We start from the raw sequence: 19,526 nt of genomic DNA on the forward strand, positions 1-19,526 counted from the left end.
TTAAATCCCTCTGGAGTTGCGAGGTGCTGCCCCTGCGTGAAAGGGCACAGTAACTTGGGCCAGCAGGAATAGTGATTGAGTGGGGCCGTCCCTTTCAGCACCTGGAAGCGGTGTCTCGGCTCTCTGCTCAAACCGTAGTGGGAATGCTTTCAGTTAACTGTAGGGCTGCACAAATAAAACTTGGCTCCCACTGTCATCTACCTTTCTACCTGCTCGTACTCTTGAAAACCATTTGGGCTGTATGCCAGTTGCAAAAGTAATCCTATAATCTTTGCTGTGATCTTCCTTTTATCTTTTTTTGTCTGAAATGTTACACAGTCTTTAATAGATCAGTTAGAGCTCTGCAAGGATATTCAGGACCGCTGTTGATTTGCATTAATTTATGCAGGCAGGAAGATCATGTACGTTTTACTTTGCTTTCAGTCTGCACACTGATGAGAAGTTGTGCAGGTGCTGCTCGGAATGAGGCAGAGGGGAGAAGAGAAGATTTAGGAACATGGAGGCATTGGGAACATGGAGGCAGGAACCCTCCTCTCTACAAGGTTTTCTTCCGGCCTTGGCGTGGTTAATCAGATGCAGTTGTGAGAACCCTGCTAGACCTCCTGCTTCAGTTGGATGCTTACCAGCCTCTTGTGGTTAGATCTCATTAGGAGCCTTTGCACTCTTGAGTTTTCTGTGGTTTATGGAAGCTGCGGTGCCAACTCTGTACTTGAGGTCTGTCGTAGGTCCACGTTTTGTAAAGAGGCCATCAGGGATCGCCCTTTGTGGACTATCCTGTGCATTGATCTTGCGTCCTGTTCTCCCAGATCATCTTCCCAGCTTCGGAGTTTTGGGGGCATGCTGAGGCTACATGTGTCGTCTTCAGGAACATCTGACAAACCAGATACGTTTTTTTTTTTTAAAAAAAAACAAAAAACAAAAAACAACAAAAACAACAAAAAAACTTGTTCGTCAGAGATGCTGAGAAGTAGGCAAAATAATGCCTGAACATACTTCCTTGCCTCTCCTCTACCCCTCTTTAGGCTCAGTTCAGAGCAACTTGTTCTCTTCCTGCTGTTGGAAGAAAATTTGCAGGGCATTTTTTTTTTGACTAGGTGGGATCATACTAGCTAGAATATTATGCTTTTCTTTTTGTGTCCAGGAAGAGCTTCACTGTTAATTGATCAGGAGCTATTGCACAGCAATTGCTTAATTCCTCAGCACTTCAGATATGAGGAAACTGGTCTGCTTTAGGCAGAAGCTGTGATTTGTTGAAAATAAGCTTCTTTATGAATAATCAAACTGACAGCTATGCTGTAGGCGGTGTGTTTTGCTTGGTGAAATTGTAGTCTGGTCAGAAATAGACAATAGAAAAAACACATGTACAAACTATTGGGAGTTTTGTAGGTCATTTTCAATTGTACAGAGGGTTATTGAGGTTCAGGTGGTTCACTACCTGTTAAAATCGTGTAACCGGTTGGAGTAGGAGTTCCTTTTTTGGTGTTGAATCTGTAGAAGCAAGTGAGCATGGCTGGTGGGCATCGGTTTCCCCCAGTTCTGTAGGTGCTCCTTGGGAAGACGGCTGTGAATATAGCTGCGATTGCCTGATCTATGTCAGGTTCTCTTTATTGCTTTTAAAATGTTTCTGTGGGACTTCCCTGCTTGGAGGCATGCCAAAGTGAGTGTGTGGGAAGACTTAATACTTGCTGCTTACATAGCATTTTGTATGTTCAAAGTCATCTGCAAATATTAACTAATCTTCATTTAACACTTGAGCCTAATTCCTGTCACTATAAATCAGTAGCAGCCAGTTATGACCCGTTTTTCATGTCAAAAGAACGAAATGCCGTAACCAGGGCAGTTAAGAATAATCTCTGCCATCTTATTAACATACTGTTTTTGTCACTACTGTTCTGGCGTAGTGTGATGGAGAAAAAAGTTATGAATAGGATGTAGTACTACTCCTCGGGAGGTCTGTGCCTTTAGGATGCTGGCTGCTGCAAAGGATGGCGTTGTGTTCGTGTAGTGTGTGCAGTTTCAATCTTTCTGGGCTAGTTTTTGTTTCTGCTCTATTAAGGTTTATTTTTTTTCCAGTGTGAGGAGCCATAGCATATTCAAAACAAATAATGCTGGGAGAATATTGCTCTTCCTGAGCTTGCTTCTTAAGAGCTGTCATTCATTCGTCTTGAAGCATAGTCTTAAGTTGTAATTGATTTTAGTTATTTACTTTATACTTACTGAAAAGTCACTAAGGTTTTCCCTATCAGTGTTGTGGCATCGGATAACTGATACACATTATATGGAACCAGTAGGACAAATTCATTAAGCTGCTAGTGTTTAGATCACAGTCAAGTGCTCACAACACCAGAAGCAAAGTGGCTGCGGACATCCTCACTAGGATCTTGTACTCTACTTTGAACATTACTAGTAAGTTGGCTTTTTGTTTATGCTGTTTACCATCTGTTAATAACTAATGTTTTTAGTTGTATTTGTGGAAGTAGTTTGCGGCACCAGGGTTTGAAAAAAACAGCATATGTATTTAAAGCAAGCAGATTTATAGCTCATAAAAGTGCCCCTTTCAAGTGGCAGTTTTTACAGGAAGTTAGGCAGTTCTAGCTTCTATTAGCTAGATTTCCTACTGCTGCTTTTTCTCATAAAGAAGTTTAAAAATATGTGTTTTTTCCAAGTTGTTTACAACTGTACGATGTGTTTACAAATGTGTGTCTTTGCATGGCAGTTGGATTGGCCGTATTGAGCATCGTTTTAGAGAGGCTTCAGCAGTTCTCATTCAAGCTTTAAGATGTTGTCGTTTCAACTTCTCCGTGGAGAGATAAAAGGGAAAAATTGCAGGAACATGTCTATGCAGTAACCTGCCTGTCCAAAGCAGTGTGAGGAAGGAATCCTGAGATGGGGGCAGTCCCGGGGCAGTCAGGGCGCTGTGCTGAAGCAGCCCTTGTTATCCACGTCAGGACTGGCCTGGTGCTGCCTTGGGTCTTGGAGACACCTGCAGAGTGCCTGGGAAAACGGAGCGGAGTGAAATCAGCCTGGCAGAGATGTATGGTCTCTGGGGACATAGAGAAGAGTTGGCTGTATTTTGAGAACAAACTACTAGTCTCTAAGCAAGTTTGAATTGTAACTTTAAAAGTCAACTGCAAATTTCAGGGGGAAAAGCCTATAGAAGCAGGTCAAATCCTTTACTTCCTGTAACTTTTCGTCTTTGGCCAAGTAGTTCATTAGTGTCAGTTGTTAGGTACTAATTTGTTGTAGGGTTTTGGTTCGTGAGTGGTGTTTTTTTTGTTGGTTGTATGACTCAGAACTTTTGACCTTCACTAAATGTCTAAAATACAGGTATCCTTTTAAGAAAAATAGCGTTGAGTACAAAAATAATAAGAAGAATGCATAAGTAAACCATATGGAGGCCTGGTACCATTTGAAGAGTTTTAATCTTCTGATCTTAGGTAAAACAAACAATAAATGTGTATTTCTATTTGGTTATTGTCTGACAAAATGTTAGTCAAAACAGCTCATGTAGGAGCACAGTCTATAAAAATCTTGTTTTCTGGTAATAACGTGATTTTTAGAAGATGCACAGATCAATGAAGAAAATCATTAGAAATAGAACTAGTTCTCATTACTTACTTGTACGGTATTAAACTACTCGGGGTGAGTGCTGCCTGTAATTGAATAAAGCTGGTCCCAGCTTTCTGTGGAGTAATGGCAGATTCTAATCATGTCTGATACGCTGCAGAAACATTGTAAATAGTAACGGATTGGAGAACCTGAGTGAGACCACTCTTAGCTGTACTTGGTAAAATGAGCTAGAGCTGCTTTGTTCAGCAGGGATGTAACATGTTTCTATTTCTGTCACATCTCTCCTGTTTCCCTTGCCATTTTATATAGGGTTTAGGTAAAGGTGAATACCTGTTGGTTGTCACACTTGTTCAGAGACCACAAAACAAGCCCGTTTAGAGGTTTTATTATTGTAGGAAAAGCAGCACTGGGGCCAGGTTGCTCTGATAATTGGTGGGATAACACTTGGTATTTGGGTGCTGTACTGACTGCATCCCAGTGCCCTAGCTGGGGGGGTAAGCTAGGTTTGGGGCACCCTATGGCAATGTTTAAAGCAGCTATAGTCTACCAAAACGCTATGGACAACTCTTTTTCTTCTACATCATTTGACAGTCAATTGCGCCTGCTGCAGTGTCTCACTGATTTGAAAAGAGGGGATCCTTGCACCAGCCACAGGACTCTTGTTGAGCCAGCTCGACTTACTGATCTGCTAGAAAGCAAATTAATTCCAAAAGATTAATAGGTTGTTGCTCAACAGGCACAAGGAAGGGTCTGACAAGTGCCCTTGACCATGAGATTTTGGCCAGAAGTAATGCAGGGCAAAAGAAGGGGCCATGGAACTGTTCCTTTCACCCGTAGCAGCTCATCTGTTCTATTATCAAACTACTGTTTGTGTTTGGTTATTGTTTCTAGTGTCATTCATGATTTAGGAAAAAAGAAAAGGATAGATATATTTAATGCAATTCGTTCAAATTGGTATAAAATGTGCTTTGAGTTGATAATCGAAAGAAATATTGGAGAAAAAAAAAGGAAATCACTGGTACTTGGCCAGGTTGTTTATACTGAACAGCTCCTTTTTCTAAAGGTGAAAGGCATTTTGAGGAGACAGAGAAATGGCAGACGGAAATAGGGAAGTAAGTGGAACTAATGGAAACGCTTAAGTTTTAAAATGGTGTTTTGTGCAATGTATGTGTATTTTAACCAAGCTTTCAATAATAACATGAGGGTAAAACATGCAAGTTCTGGGGAGAGCGTGATGATTTCCAATATCCACTGTGCTTTCAGGATTAGGGAGCTCATACACAAATGACTTTACACGTTTAGAGTTGGACGGGGCATGTTGCGGGCTGTATGGTGGCACTTGTGTATTGTGATATTGTAGAATTTTTGTCTAGAGTGATAGAAATGGGAGATGTCTGTTTTCTCAGACTGGTAAAGTATCACCACGTTGCTGGATCTATTTAAGTGGTTCTCTGGAGACACTAATCTGGGAGTAGATTATACTCCAAATAAAATGGAGGATGGCTATGCAGTTTATTCAGAGAAACTCGTAGGTGAAGGAATTAATCAGTTGAGTAGACTTCAAACAGCATAGCTGGCGTGTTGCTGCAAAAAATATTGCTATTTCGGGCACTGTACAAAAGCTCAGCTATTGCAATTGTTATGCTCACAATTGATATTTTATAGCAAATGAGTTAGAGCAATTAATATATTTTTATGAATGTGAAGAACAAGCAAAAAATGTTCTTAATTGTATGCAAAAAAACATTACTTGAAAAACATTTTGCAGGGGTTGAACTAGGTCTTTAAATATTGAGAAAACAATGCTAGGGAATGGCTCGGTATGGAATACATACGTGGAATGAGATTGAAAGGAGGGGAAAATAAGGGATTTATTTTGAGGGGAACAAATCACCAGGAAACAGAGTTGTCAAAAAATGGTAAATTTAGATAAGAAAATATTCGTTAAGAATATTTTCATGATACAGGATGAAGGCATATCAGCATTGAAGGAAAAGCCAAGTTAAGATAGTAAGCAGTCTTTTAAGAAAAGGGGGTAGGAGGTTTCAGGTAACATGATTGCAAATGCTATCTCTCCTTGTTGTTGGGTATATACTGTGGCATTTCAGTTTGTTACTTGAAACATGTTGCATTTACTGGACAAATAACATCTTTATTTTATTCTTGGGGATACTTTGTCCTGCTACATTGGGTAGGCTTGACATTCTTTCATGAATCCTAATGTATTTAGCTTCGTTACCTTTGAGTAGCAGTGCCATTTGAAGTTGTCTATGTGCTCTGTGCCTTCTTTTTCCATTCCCCCTTTCCTTTTTCTCCCTTCTTGGCTTTTTTTCCTCCTGCAGTTCAGGTGTTCTTTAAAAGAGCACTAAATTCAACAGGTGAATCATAGAGGGTGGCCTTGTTTGTCTATAATAGTGGTTTTAATATTATGTCAGTTAGTTCATGTTGTTATAATTCACAAAACGATCGTGTTTTTGTGCCCGTCCTTTGTGGAAAAAAGCCTGGCGGCACTCCAGTTGTCAATAAATCAGAAACGCCACGGCTACGTGTTAGAAAGGTGCTAACCTATTTTGCCTGCTTGAGAATTTTTAGGTTAAAACCGGATTTAATGTTGAATCATGTATCTTCTGTGTCTGGGCCAGGCCTGGAGTTGTGTGTTCCTGCCTGGCTACCAGAAACACAGCTGTGTGCCTCAGTCTAAGCTGCATCAGGTTTTTGTGACTGTGTGACCTGGTGCTGCTTTGTCCAAGGAGTTAACAATTGGTGTGCCAGCATTTCTGTGCCCTCTTGGCACTGAAGGCAGGTTATGGAGAAACCTGAAACTGTGATTTTTGCATCTTGCTGCAGTTTTTGACTGTCTGTAAATTAGATGTTCCTGTGCTTAGACTGTTCATGTGGTGACTTAGTTCCAGAATTAGACAGTTATTTATTCTGGAAAACCTACACAGTGATTTGGAAGACACTGGATTATTCTTGCCCTGAGCGTTGTTCCTTGAGGGCTGTGTGTGATGACAGTACAGATGCAAGGCTGTTGCTGTGTTACCTACCTGTATTGCCTTATGGGCTACAAAATGAAATTTCATGTTTTATTTTTTGTTGAAGTTTCTACTAAATGTGAATCATTACTAAAAGACTAAATTCTTCTTCGTTAAGAACCTGATTAAAATAAGGGCATATAATGCAGAAGAGTCTGTGCTACTAATTTTGCTTAATAAAGACCAAATGATTTGATAGGTAAATACTGTCCATTTCATTTGGGCTGAATATTAATCTTCTTATTCTAATTTGCTAGCACTTACCTTCCTGAAGTAATTCTTTATCCATGCCATTTCCATTTGTCTCCTCCCTAACCCTTGTTCCTGCCCTCACATGTTTAGATTTATGAGCAGCATCTGTCTTAACACTGTTAATTTCTCTGTCTTTAGGAATTCTCCGAGAGGCACAGCGAAGCCTTTTAACATTTAATAATGTTAAAAAGTCTCTTTCTGGCCTTGATGTTTGCTAATTCTTCTCGTGCGGTAAGCTGACTGCAGTGTGGCAAGCAGAAACAGGGCAGTTGACAATAACGGAGATGTGGGCTAATTGGGTCTACATTAGCAGCTACCACTGACAAGGTATAGGGACCTTAGTCCAGACCTTTTCAAAAAAACTGTTAAGATGAAGAAGGAGAAAGCATAGGGGTTACACTGTTTCTTAAGGATGGATGGTTCATATCTGTGGAAGTAGACTTGGTCTCCTAGTACGAGTTTGGGAAAAAAGGCTACAATGGGAAAAATAAAATATTTTCTCCCTTGTTTCTGTCAATCCCTGTTGTTTGGTTAGAGGTGCAATTTTGTGTTTATTAATATAAAGGTCGTATTTATTTGGGATACATTGTTATCCTTAGATAGCCCTCTGTTTCTTTCCCTACAGAAATACGAAGTCCGAAAATGAACTTTGTCCTAAATTCAGGCTTGGGAAGCAAGTGTCCGGTCCTGGTGGGGAGAAGAGTATAAATTTGGATCCTTGATGGTTTTTTACGTGACCAAAACACGTGAGATTCAGGTAGATAGCCTCTAGGAAAAAAAAAAAAGTGGGTTCCATGGTATTCTTAGCGACAGTGGCTTAAACTTCCAAACTCATTTTTCTTGTCTTGTACCATTGATTGAGAACAGCATGGCTTTTTCAGGGAACAGGACAAAGCTTGCCTTGTCTGGAGGGTAACTGGTAGGTTAATAGCCTATTTTCAGGCATAAGTTTGGTATAATTAAAGTGCTGTGATTTTTAATGAATAATGGCTTAATATTTGCATCTGATAGTTTTTTGAACATATACAGTGTGTATGTATACATAAGTATACGTGTGTTCTGCAGATGGTTTTCTCTGAATATCATTTTGCTTGTAGCATTAGAACCACAGCAGAGCTTTTCTTACTAACCATTGATAATTCAGCTGATGAGTTATTGCCTGGATTTGTCCTCTGACTGCCCCTACTTCATGCGCTTGTATGATTTAGAGTTCATTGGAGAAGGGTTGTGGAAGCCTCCCAGAAGCTCCAAACAATTGTCATGCATTACAGTGAGATTTCCAGAATGTAGAAATGAGTAGCTCGTGCCTTTCTTCGGATCAGTAGGGGATCCTAAAGGGTGCCAGGAGCCTGTGCTACAAGGGCAGCCGAGAGATTGGAGAGAAGCAGGTGTGAGCACCATGTGTACATTAATACTCGAGCAGTTTGGGGAGCTAATGCCTGTTACCGTGCATTGTCTTCACTTTTTCTCCCCAAATGTGACAGTACAGGCACCACTGGGGCTGACACACTGGAAATTTTGTCTTCTGTAAAACGTCTGGGGGAAGTCCAGAAACGTAACCGCTTTCTCTTCCAGCTCTGCAGTTTTCTTTGGGGTTTGGGTCATGGGTGGTCATTATTTGTTCTGTTTTCAAGCCGTTTTATTGGCAAATAGGCAACTTGTATCCACTGTGTGAGAAATTCTTTCATATTTAAAAGTTTGTGGAAAATTTGTTTCAAATGGCTAGAAATTAGGATGAGAAATTATATTTTTAATATTTATTAAGGTGCTGCTCATTCTGAGGGATTTTTTCATTATTAAAAATACTGAAATACCAATATTTCCTGTGTCAGAAGGGAGACCTGCTAATTGTGGGTTAACAACTGTTTTTCATGTTGGGTTCTCTTCACTCTTTACAAAACGCACATGCACCCCTTCTCTGACGTGGCGGTGGGACTGCAATATTGCCATATCGCTGCTTTGGTTTTTGTTGTTGTTTCCTTTGAGCTGCAGAGATTAACACAAGTCGTGTTGTCTTGCACTTCTTTCCTCTCATGAGAAGTGTGGGGTGTTCGTTAACTACCTATGCATAGCTGGATGTGTGTTATTGATGCTGCTTTAATCAACCATAAGCAGTTTGCAGAGAACATCTTGGAGGCATATTGTTTCCTTGGGGATTTATTGCATTTGCAATATCACACCTCTGTTTCTGCTGCTTACAGAATATGATTATCAGCCATTAGTACTGAATACTTAAACGTGGTCACTACATAGTGCTTCCTCTCTCATCTGTGATTCCTATCCTGCTCGCTATTATGGATCCCTCTCTAGTGTGTTTGGTTTTTGCTCACCCCTTTCATGCTCTTTGTTTATCCGTGTGCTCACTGTTCCAATATAAATCCCTCCTAGTCAATCTTGCTGAGAGAACTGTAGGTAGGTTGTTGGGTTTATTTTCTCCTACCAAGTGATGTCTTCATTTTCCTATGTAAGACGAAAATTCCTTCCATTTTACTAGTGATCAGTCAGTGTCTTGGAAAAGATGCTAGATATTTAGGATATTATATCATTTGATTTCTCACCCCCACCGCACCCCCATTTAATCTTGAATGCGTGCTCTAGAAAACCGAAAAATCACATCCAGAGTTTTGAGCTTTTGCCTTCATGTTGCTTAAATTAGAGCTGTTAACAAGTAATACGTCATGTTGCACATTCGTATGTGATATATGAGCACACAAAACAGTATTTCAACCACGATGGTTTAAATCTTTTTTGTACATATAGTCATCCGTGTTTTGCATTTTCCTGCCTTACTGGAGGTGGACATGTTTTAAACCATTGCTTCTTACGCAAAATGAGATTGTGAAATCAGAATTGCGATGCTTTAATAATCATGTGTAGTCTGTTAGTTTAATCTAAATTTTGGTAACGGTAAGTACCAAAACAAAAAAATTGTTCTTTCCATTTCAGCGTAGGGGTTCATGGCGGTGCATGAACCTTGATGTGTTTGTTGGTAAGAGATTTGGTTTAAGTAGGCAGCCATGGTGCTCCTTTGTCTTCTCTCCCTTGAAATACTAGCTTCCATTCTGAACAGGAATACTGTTTTGGTAAAGGGGAAACAACTAATGGCATCGTTTTATGCTAACACTTGAAGATTTAGAAGTATTTTGATCTAGCACATACCTGGAGATGTCTTGAGCTAGAAATGGTTGCTTGTGTTGCTCCAAGGAATCACCCCACATGTGAAGTGAATTGCTCTATGAGTTACTTCACTTTCCTCAGGGTTATTGGAGGAAAAAAAAAATGTTTTGATATCTGCTTCTACAAATAATGCTGGACGATTGTCTTCCTTTTCTCTGCAAAATTATTTTTACCTTCCATTTAAACTTAAGGAAACCGATTTTTGGGGAACTCAGATGCTGACATCATTAAATTATGTCAGGGTCAAGACAACTTTAATTTTCTCCCTGATGTGTGCTTTTGGAGTATGCTTAGTTGTGCTGTAATACAGAAATACTGTAGTGTGAAGAATGATTAATCACCATACACTTACCATGTCATTATATGGTCTAGTAGAGAATGGTATAAAATGATTTTGCTTGGGAAGAAGAGAACAGTATTCGTATGTGCTACAGAGGGACCTGGTGACATTCTCTTAGGGCTGGGCTGGTAACGTGTCCTGTCTGGATTGGCTTTTCTGTCGACACTGCTTTGAATTATTTTCTTAACCACATCTCAGGTGGTCAGACTGTTATGCATTTATTTGTGAGGAAGCTGTGAACGGCAGTTTTGATGGAGTACTTCCTCAGTATCACTACTACAGGTAGTGGTAAAGGCTGTTTTAGAGCTTGTTGCTGGCTGTATGTGTTTACTGTGTAAATTGAATGCTAAGGTTTGATACCCAATTTTTAACACTTGGTGTGCTTTCTTATTCTTACTAATATATGTGGAATTTAATTGGAATCAGTTCCCCGGGAGACTGTAAATCAAGCACTGTCCTCGGTTCTTGTTGGAGCTCTTTACTTTCTCAGAAGGTGTTTGTATTTATGACATTTCATTCTGCTGTTGAACAGCTGTCTTCGCCGGTCTTGTGCTGTAGTCCTTCAACTGCTCCAGCTGTGTTGGTGGAGCATCGCTTGCCACGTAAGTGAATTTGCTGGTGGCTGCTGGTTCTGTGGTCAGCATCAGGCTTCTCCGACCTTCCCAAGGGCTCCTTCCATAGTGCTGCTCACCCCAATTCTTCCCTGTCCCTGCAGAAGAGGAATGTCACTTGTAGCTCCACATCAGGTCTTGCTAGCATCAGCCACAGGAAGAGCTGGTACACTTCCCTGGGTTTTATTCTGCCTTGTTTTCTTCGTGGGCTGTGTATTATACAATATTCTGCGGTTCTAGAGTAGTTCTTGTACTTAGCATATAAAGTCTTAAGTTAATTCACATAGTAATAAAATTTATGTTCTGTAATTAATTTTTTTGGCAGGCATCTCTTTCACAGTAATGAATTGGTAGCAGTTCCTAAAATGTCTGTTGACTGTCTAGAGAATTGTAGGAAAGCTGGCATTTTAGAAACGTTTCTTATAACAGAAAGAAGCGGGCCGCTTCATATTAGCTCATCTTTTCTCAGAACTTCCAACTGAACTGAAAATAATTTTATTTTGGTGGATTGTTTTTCTCTTTACCCCTGAACTTAAAGGGTAATTGCTTTCTCCTCAAATACATCTTTGAATTAGACAATAGTATTCTAAAGGTGCAGATAGTAGTTACGGTTCTTTAAAACACAAAATCAAAAAAAAAACTGGCACGGTGTTACCTATTATCACAATTGTCTGTTCAGCTCTTTTAACAGCAGTTAAAAACCATGGCTCTGGTTGCAGGTTCATTTTAGGTTGCTTGCAAGACTAAATTTGTAGCATTTAATGATCTAGGATTTTCATACCCTAGGGCAAGATTACAGTAAGTCGAGGTCAAGCTGAACAACTGCCAGACCTAATTTACACTAGGATAAAAATGTTCTTGTCTAACAATTAGATTGAATGCTATTACCTCTTTCCCTAACTTCTGCTAAAATTTGGTTTATATTGTTTAAAGACTAACGCAATCTGATGCTAAGGAAGTATCCTCTGAGTGGAATATTAGTTTATGAAATTGCCCAGGATCAGGTATCCATGTTAATGGCCCCTTGTGTGCATGTTCTGGAGGGGATGGGAGACTTAATCCAAATAGGATATTTTCTTAACATAAACTCATACTAATATGCCGTCTTCAAGCAAGTAGCAATGAATGATGTTGAAACAAGGGAAGAAAAATTGTGGAGAAGATGTAGCCCCTTGAATGTAAATATTTGAACCTTCCCTGCCAGATCTGAATCATTTATTTCAATAGAATTATTATAGTTCCTTCCCCTATCAATTGATTTACAAGTAACCTGTGTTTTCCCACCAATGTCACAGGTCCTGACCAAACTCCTAAAGAGGTTTTCCCATATAGATTACCTGAAGAGTGAAATCTGATGGGTTACCCTGAAACGGTGAAACTGATTCCGCTCAAAGTTGTGTTTGGGCTAACTAAAGAAAAGGTGGTAAATATATTTTAGTCAAAGTACTGCATTATAGTAACTAAACATTAAGTTCAGCTATATGCTCAGCTTACATTAACTTCTGGTGACATGTATATAGGAATTTTGTTTAAATTCTAGAAAAGTTGAAGAGCAAACCTATTTGAAACCAGATATTCGACTTGTAATCCTGATTAGTGCTACCACAGGATGATAATTCTATACTGTTGATTTATTGTAAGAGCAATAGTAAAAAATAAATGGCTTTTTGAGTAAGCAAAACACAAAGGCAGCAGTTTGCATGACTAACATACAGAGATCAGCGTAATGTAAGTGCACTGAACGGGCAGTAAGCTCTGAAATCTGTCTGGGGCATTAAAATCGTGCTTTGGGGAAAAAAAAGAAAAAAAAAGCTACTGCATGATACTTCAGTACGCTAGTTTCATTTTTGTACGAAGGTATCTTAAACATTCATGAATCTTAATCATTTTTACTTTATTTTTTATCCCTTTCCATTTTCCTGTGATGAATAGTTAGCTCCTTGATAACAAACTATGTCATCTTTTAAAATATTTTTTTAAAATAGATCTTGGTTTCAGGAGCTGGGAAGTTGCTATAAGTAGCAAATAATTTGGCAGAATCCTGACCAGGTTAAAGCCTTTTATTTGCATTAAATGTTATGATTTGATGTTAGAGTCTGAGCAGTGATCACAAGATATTATTGGTAGAAATACGTCACCAACAACATCTGTTAGCCATAAGTAGGAGCAAAGTCTGCTGAGTTCAACACAGGACTAACAAATAGTTATATAATTGATGACTAATTAATTAATTTAAACAATACTCTTGAATAAGTCGCTAGAACACTATGGGGAATTCAACTAGATAAATTTTGTAGTTCAGAAACTTAAATATGTGGTTTGGAGAAAGTGTATTGACTCTTATTTAAGAATTGTGTAATTTTAAGTGTTCAACGTAAAAAAAAAAAGATCAAAGCAATTGAAAAGAAGTATTGTCAGTACAACTGTTTCAAATACTTGGAATTATTATTTACTGAAAAAAGTTAGAGAAACCAAAGTAGAACTGAAAAAGTCCTGTATGCTTAATGGCATGTTGGGTTTTCAGCTGCTGGGTTACCCATTTCAGAGCTGAGTGTGAGGGGATGGAGCGATGTATTTCAGACAAAACAGAGGAAGAGAAGTGTGTGCTAAGGGTAGGAATGCAGTTAATTAGAAAAAAAAAAAAGGTTGGTGAAGATGAGGTGACTGATACAGCACTTGAAATCTAACAAATTCTTCTGACAATAATTACAAATAATTTCAAACTGGTAAGTCAAACATGGTCATCAGCTGAAAACCACAAGCTGATGATACATTCCAGATAATAAACAGTAATGAGCTCTGGTGGGTGATGGAAGCATTTTGTCATGCCATTGCTAGGCAGCTCTAGGTTTTGACGGTTGTCCTCTGGTGACTCCTGCCATGGTGGCTGTGTTTTCCACCCCTCTCTTGGAGGTTACTGCGTTTGGAATGAAAGTTGGCAAAATGGGATTTGTCAGCTCTATAGCTCTCCGTATTTGTGGTTCAGCATGTTAGCTTTAATTGTCAATGGAGATGATCTGTCGTTGATAAATCTGACTGTAAACAAACCAGAGGATATGAAATGTGCAACCTTGTTCCCTTTTTTTAATGGTATGTTAAAATTTGGTCTAGTTGTTTTTTCCCTAAGGTGATAAAAATGACAGTTCAAATTCTTTGCTTACACCAAAACTGCATTCTTGTTATAGCTGTAAGACAGGAAAAACAAACAAAAAAAACCAACAACCCAAGCTTTTTGCATTTGAGACTTCTGTCATCAGTGGAGGTGAGGGGTTAGTTCGCACGGGACCGGTACCTGTGAGTCCTCCCTGGGAAGTTGCTGCAGGTGCTGCACCATTCCCAGAGCATGGGGCAATTCCCTCATACTACGGGGTACTGTGTCGCTGGGGGAGAGGGGGAATCACAGCACATATAGCTTGTTTAAGAGATGTCTAGCACTACTGCTCCTTTTTAAAAGCAAAAAGCAGGGAGAAAGAGGGCATAGCCACCTTATCTCAATAGCTTCTACTATGTTGCTGAGCTAGTAAGTGCAACAGTTGTGGCTTTAAAAACATTTTCTATGTATTTAACATTGTTCAAGTAAAATACTTGTTACAGAACATGATTCTTTCATAATGTAACCAGTGAATTTTCAATGAAATGTAAATCTAGCTGTAGGCTATAACTGCCTTTTGGAGGAGGAGGGAGCTACTACCTTTATTTACATCTTGAATTTACTAGAGAACAGATGTGTAAGGATATAGCTTTTTGAAGAAACCTGAGGTTTAATTTTGGTTGATTTAACAAGCTGTTTTTGTATTTTAGATCCGTGTGAAATGGATGTCCCTGTATCCCTAAGGTGCCTAATGCACAGTATTTGAGAGATTTATGGGAAGATAATTTCAAAAGGACAAGTTTCACTGACCTTTGCTTCAGATTATTTTATACACATCAAGAGTTTCTCATTATTTGTCAGCTTACTTATTAAAATGAGTTTGGTCTGTAAGAAATGTTTCTGATATTTCTTCATGTTAGCTTTTATAATGCAGGCATAGTACGTTATAGCTCTCCTAGTTAGTGTAATTTATTACCTGCCACAAGTAAGCAATTACAGAGTTGAAAGAACTTATTGATTTGAATAATGCCAATATTTTTGCAATGTTTTTAGGATACATGCAAGTGGCCAAGCTGGTTTCCGATGGATGTGTAATGGATTTCAATAGCGAACTGTAGGTCTCCATAAATGAGATTTCAGCACCAGACATCTCTCTTTCAGGATTCTTTTAAGAGGACTTTGGTTTTAGGATAAATAAAAGAAGAGAGGGTGCTTTTCAGGCCAGGCAATAATAGGTATTTTTTCATCTAGTAATGACTTTGTTAATGGATTATTGTCTTTCTGCATTGTGGATATATTCAGTTGTCTAAGTTATGTGGGGGAAAGCCATGAATATCACAACTGCTGTTTCATATAAAATTAGTATTCAGTGCTGCAAATCTCCAAACAAACCAATTGGGATTTTAGCTCAAATGTTGCAAAGGAGAACGGGAACAAAATGTTGGGTATTAAAAATCTTTAAGTTATGACTTAGGATGTATGGAGCACAGATGTTCTGAGGCTGGCAGACTGCAGGGATAAGTTTCTAATGGAAGTTACAAGATTTTTATCTTTATTTCTTCTGTTTTAGAGGTGAAATCAACTTCTGCATTCTTGAATGGTTGCTTGAATTTTTATCTTTACTTTTTAAAGGATGATTATTTAGATTGATCCTTGAAAGAGCCATAATCCACTTAAGAAAGGCTTAGGTTTTAGCTGTCATGCTCCCTGGTTTGGATATGGCACAATATTTATTTCTTGTTTGCTAAATACTTCTTTTTCCTTTCTTATGGCATAGATTTAATTGTGCCACTTAGTTGTCTTCTGCACTAGTCGGCTTGTAGCTTGAGCTAGGGAGGGATGGGACACTGCTCGTTTGTTCACGTTGGTGTATGTGCAATGGCAGTTTTCAGAGCTTTACTATAAATAGTTTTATACTACCGTTGTGAGACTGATGATGCCAGTAGTGACCAGTGGAGACAGCAGCAGGAGAACAAGCACATGGGCTTTTAGAGCAAGTAGAGACCCATAAAACTATGGGATCTGCTACTGGTGAATATTGATGGTGAAAAAGAGCTACAACTACACCTGAATAGGGTGCAGATTAGCTCACCTATAGACCCAGAAATATCAGTTCGTTCTGCACAGATGGTTCTTTTTCCTTTTTTTCCCCTCACATTTTTTTTATTTAGACCCAGTCAGCCAAATGCAGTTTGACTTCTGCTTACTTTTTTGTATTTGCTTCTGTGCTGGACTTGATTCTTTTAGTTATCATCTGGAAACAGTTCAACCATTTTTATGTAGTGTTGAAGCTTCAGTTAATAAACTGGTGGATCTGAGTTGACAAAACACAGAACCAAACTGCTCTTTCCTTCTCTCGTATTTCAGAAGGCTTGGGATTGCATTGCAGAGAAATACAGTGGGCTCTTCAAAGGGCTAGCCAAAGTGCGTTGTGAGCTGGGCTGGTAGGAGCTCACTCTGAGATGTGCTTGAGAGGTTTTACTTTCTGCTCTTCAGTAGTTTTATTTTAAGGGGTTTTCCCATATTTGAGTCATCTAATATCGAGTGTGTTATAGCAGCGGCTGATGCTATGTAGTGTGTACCATATGGTCCCCCGCCAGAGTTTATAATTGAATGCAGTTGCTCATAGAAAGGCCCAAACAAAGTCGTGGGCACAAAGCCCCAGTGACCTGGACTTCTCAAAGAGGAAAACCTGTGTGGTAGGAGGGGAAGCTGAGGCTGCTACAAAGTGAGGCAGCTTGCAGGCTCGCATTGATCAGTGGGAGAACAAAAAATAGAACTTGCCAGATGGAATATCTTGTCTGTTGGAAAACCCTACCTCTGCAGAGGGTACTGAAGCCATTCATCACTGTGGGCTGCCTGTTTGAACAATGCTGGTTCTGTTCTTGTCTTTTCTTATGTAGCTGGTTACCTGCTTGCTGTGGACAGTAACTTTTGCAAGAGCCAAGGTTTTGAAGGGTTATGCGTTTTGGAAAAGTCAGTGTGTGAGGGGGCATGTGTTCTATAGTTCAGTTTGGAAACTTGGGGCATTTAGGCAGATGAGGTGTGCTGGCCTTGTATCATAAATCAACTAGTACTTCTTTTGGCTTTTTTAAAGTAGGCATATGTGGCTTTTTTTTTTTAATTTTGGTTGTCATCCGACTTGGCTTTTATTCATCCTAAGAGCCTCATTTTCCACACAGTCAGACTACAACATCTGGAAGCCATTTTTTCTTTGGCAGGGGAATATGTGGCAGACAAAACGAGGTGTAACTTTTACTTTTGTTATCTTACCTTTACCTTTTTGAAAAAGACATCTGAAATCAAAACATTTTAAAAATGTCTGGGATTTTCAGGTGTGTTTTAGAGATGCTCAGGAATACTGTTGGGTGGAATAATTAAAAAGTATTACAGGTACATTTTTTTTTCCTATAATAGTAACAGTTGCTCTTGTTGTACAGTTAACTCATATTCTGGTATTTTGTGTAATGCCTGTATCTTTTGTTTCAAACAATTTACTTGACAGTATGAATTACTGAGTACAGATAAAGAAACTTCATGTGGTTCAAACCAAACTATATTTACACCATGAAATAGTATTTCACTTAGTGTATTAAGGATATTGATGTTATTAGTGGTATTTCCATGAGTAATCGTATGACCCATGAAGCACCATGGCAAACTCTCTTCCTTCCAGAATAGACGTTCCACCAACTTACGTAATAAAACAAGCAGAAGTCCAAAAAAATCATTTGTAATGAGGGGGGTGGACTATTTGATGGTGAAGCTGGGGTTGGCAGTTATTAGGATGGTATGGAGGTCCTGGTCTGTAATTCTCTTTTCAAATTTCTAGACTCATGGTAAAGTCTAAACCTTTATTTTAAGTTTTAGCCTTTTTCATGTCTTTTATATTCCCACCCCCCCAAATAAAACCTGTTTAAAGACGTTAAGCTGTGAAAAAAACTTGCTCTAGTGTTTAGTGGTGTGCGCATTGTCTCTGGGGACTGGTGTTCTTCCAGCGCCTGGCTTTCTCCCGGCCAGCAGCAGGCCTGGCAGCCGCCTTCACCTCATGGCTGTGCTCCTCTCCTGCAGGAGCAAGGTGTCCTGCAGTCGCAGCACGGCCTGCTACCGAATGAAATGCAGGAACTGTGTGTGGGGAAAAAGGCAGGGAGAATGCCTTGAGAAGGTGTCATGGGTATGGGTGGGCCCCAGAGCATGGCGGCTAGCGGGTTGGTGCCGCCTGGTGGGGACCTGGCCCTTCCTGCAGGCTTTGGCACCCAGAGCTGCAAGCAGGCGGCTTGCTGTGGGCCCTCCCGGGGTTAGGTAGGAGAATTAGCAGTAGCTGTCGCAAGGACTTCAGCTAGGCATTACTCCTTGGTGCTGCCACTGCAAGGGAGACGGTGAGGGAGCTGTCAGGTGGGTCTGAGCTGTCACTGGTACATGCCTGGTGAGTGCCTCATGTGGCTGCAGGGTGACTTGGTTCTGTTGTCCAGTCCAGTGGAGAGCTGACCATGCCAAGAAGAAAAGACCGTTTTGTTTTCAGACCTTTCTTGCTGCTGCCTCAGTTGAGTGCTAGAAGAGAGGAGGGAGCGGGAACTTGCTGTGTTTGGTGAGTGGAGTGGGAAGGAAGGCCACTGCTTCCAGCAGCAGCCCATGGTTACAATATCATAGGTGTGTTACAAAAGCATCTTCTGGCATGGCAATTTACCACTTTACCAGCGAACCATTTGCGTCAGCTAAAGAGCAAATATTATAAAAATTGAATAAACAGCAGGCCGGGGAATAAAAGTGGCAGAGTGACAGCATAATGTAAATGGCCACTGTAAGATCGCTTCTTTGGTTTTTGAAAGATGAAGAGGAACTGAGAGATGTTGACAAAGTGGTGTAGAGGCGGTGTAGGAGCTGGAAGATCAGAAAAAAAAGTGAAGAAATAGGTTGAAAATACAAGACTAGTGCAAATGAGGTCGTTCAGGTTCTTTGTTGGCTTGTTAACTGTTCACTGCCTTTGGCACCATGGGCAGTTTCTGTGTAGGTACACCGTGTCTGCTGGTGAGCATGGAGGAGCGTAGATTGATGATGGCTATTCCAGGTGGTCTTGTAAAGGAAGCTTGAGACTTACTTGTTAAGCAAAAAGTACAAAAATAACCACACATCTAAAGGTTTTAATTGCATTATTGTTCAGTTTAGTCTTGATTATGCTATGATAATATGATCAAACTGCTGATACAGTTATAACTAAATCATGTTGAAGTACAGTTTTTACAATATAGAATGCTACTTGAAGTATGTTTTCTGTATTTTACTCAAATTACAGGATTGCTTTAAAGCTTGTTGGCCGTTGAAATACTAGGTTGTGTAATATTAGTACAAATAGCACTCTTGCAAGCCTGTAGGGAATGTCATGGAGTTGTTCAAAATCTTGCTTAAAATCCACTGTTTAGTCTTGCTTGTGGAGATGACTGCAACAGCAG

The 19,526-nt window shown here is 39.7% G+C and overlaps 1 protein-coding gene across 9 annotated transcripts in view; it reads left to right on the top strand.

The window, feature by feature from the left end:
* Window positions 1–19,526, top strand: part of STAG2 (STAG2 cohesin complex component) — a 74,940-nt gene that overhangs the window by 9,991 nt on the left and 45,423 nt on the right. Inside the window, exon 1 of one of the 9 annotated variants that reach the window (XM_083797998.1) lies at window positions 7,050–7,614. The exons of the other annotated variants lie outside the window; for them this stretch is intronic. The gene's annotated coding sequence lies outside the window, so the exon portion shown is untranslated. Of the gene's footprint in view, window positions 1–7,049; window positions 7,615–19,526 lie in introns of those variants that run through there. 9 annotated transcript variants of the gene reach the window in all.

The sequence above is a fragment of the Anser anser genome (genome assembly GCF_964211835.1).
Source record: "Anser anser genome assembly, chromosome: 13".
Classification (NCBI taxonomy): domain Eukaryota; kingdom Metazoa; phylum Chordata; class Aves; order Anseriformes; family Anatidae; genus Anser; species Anser anser.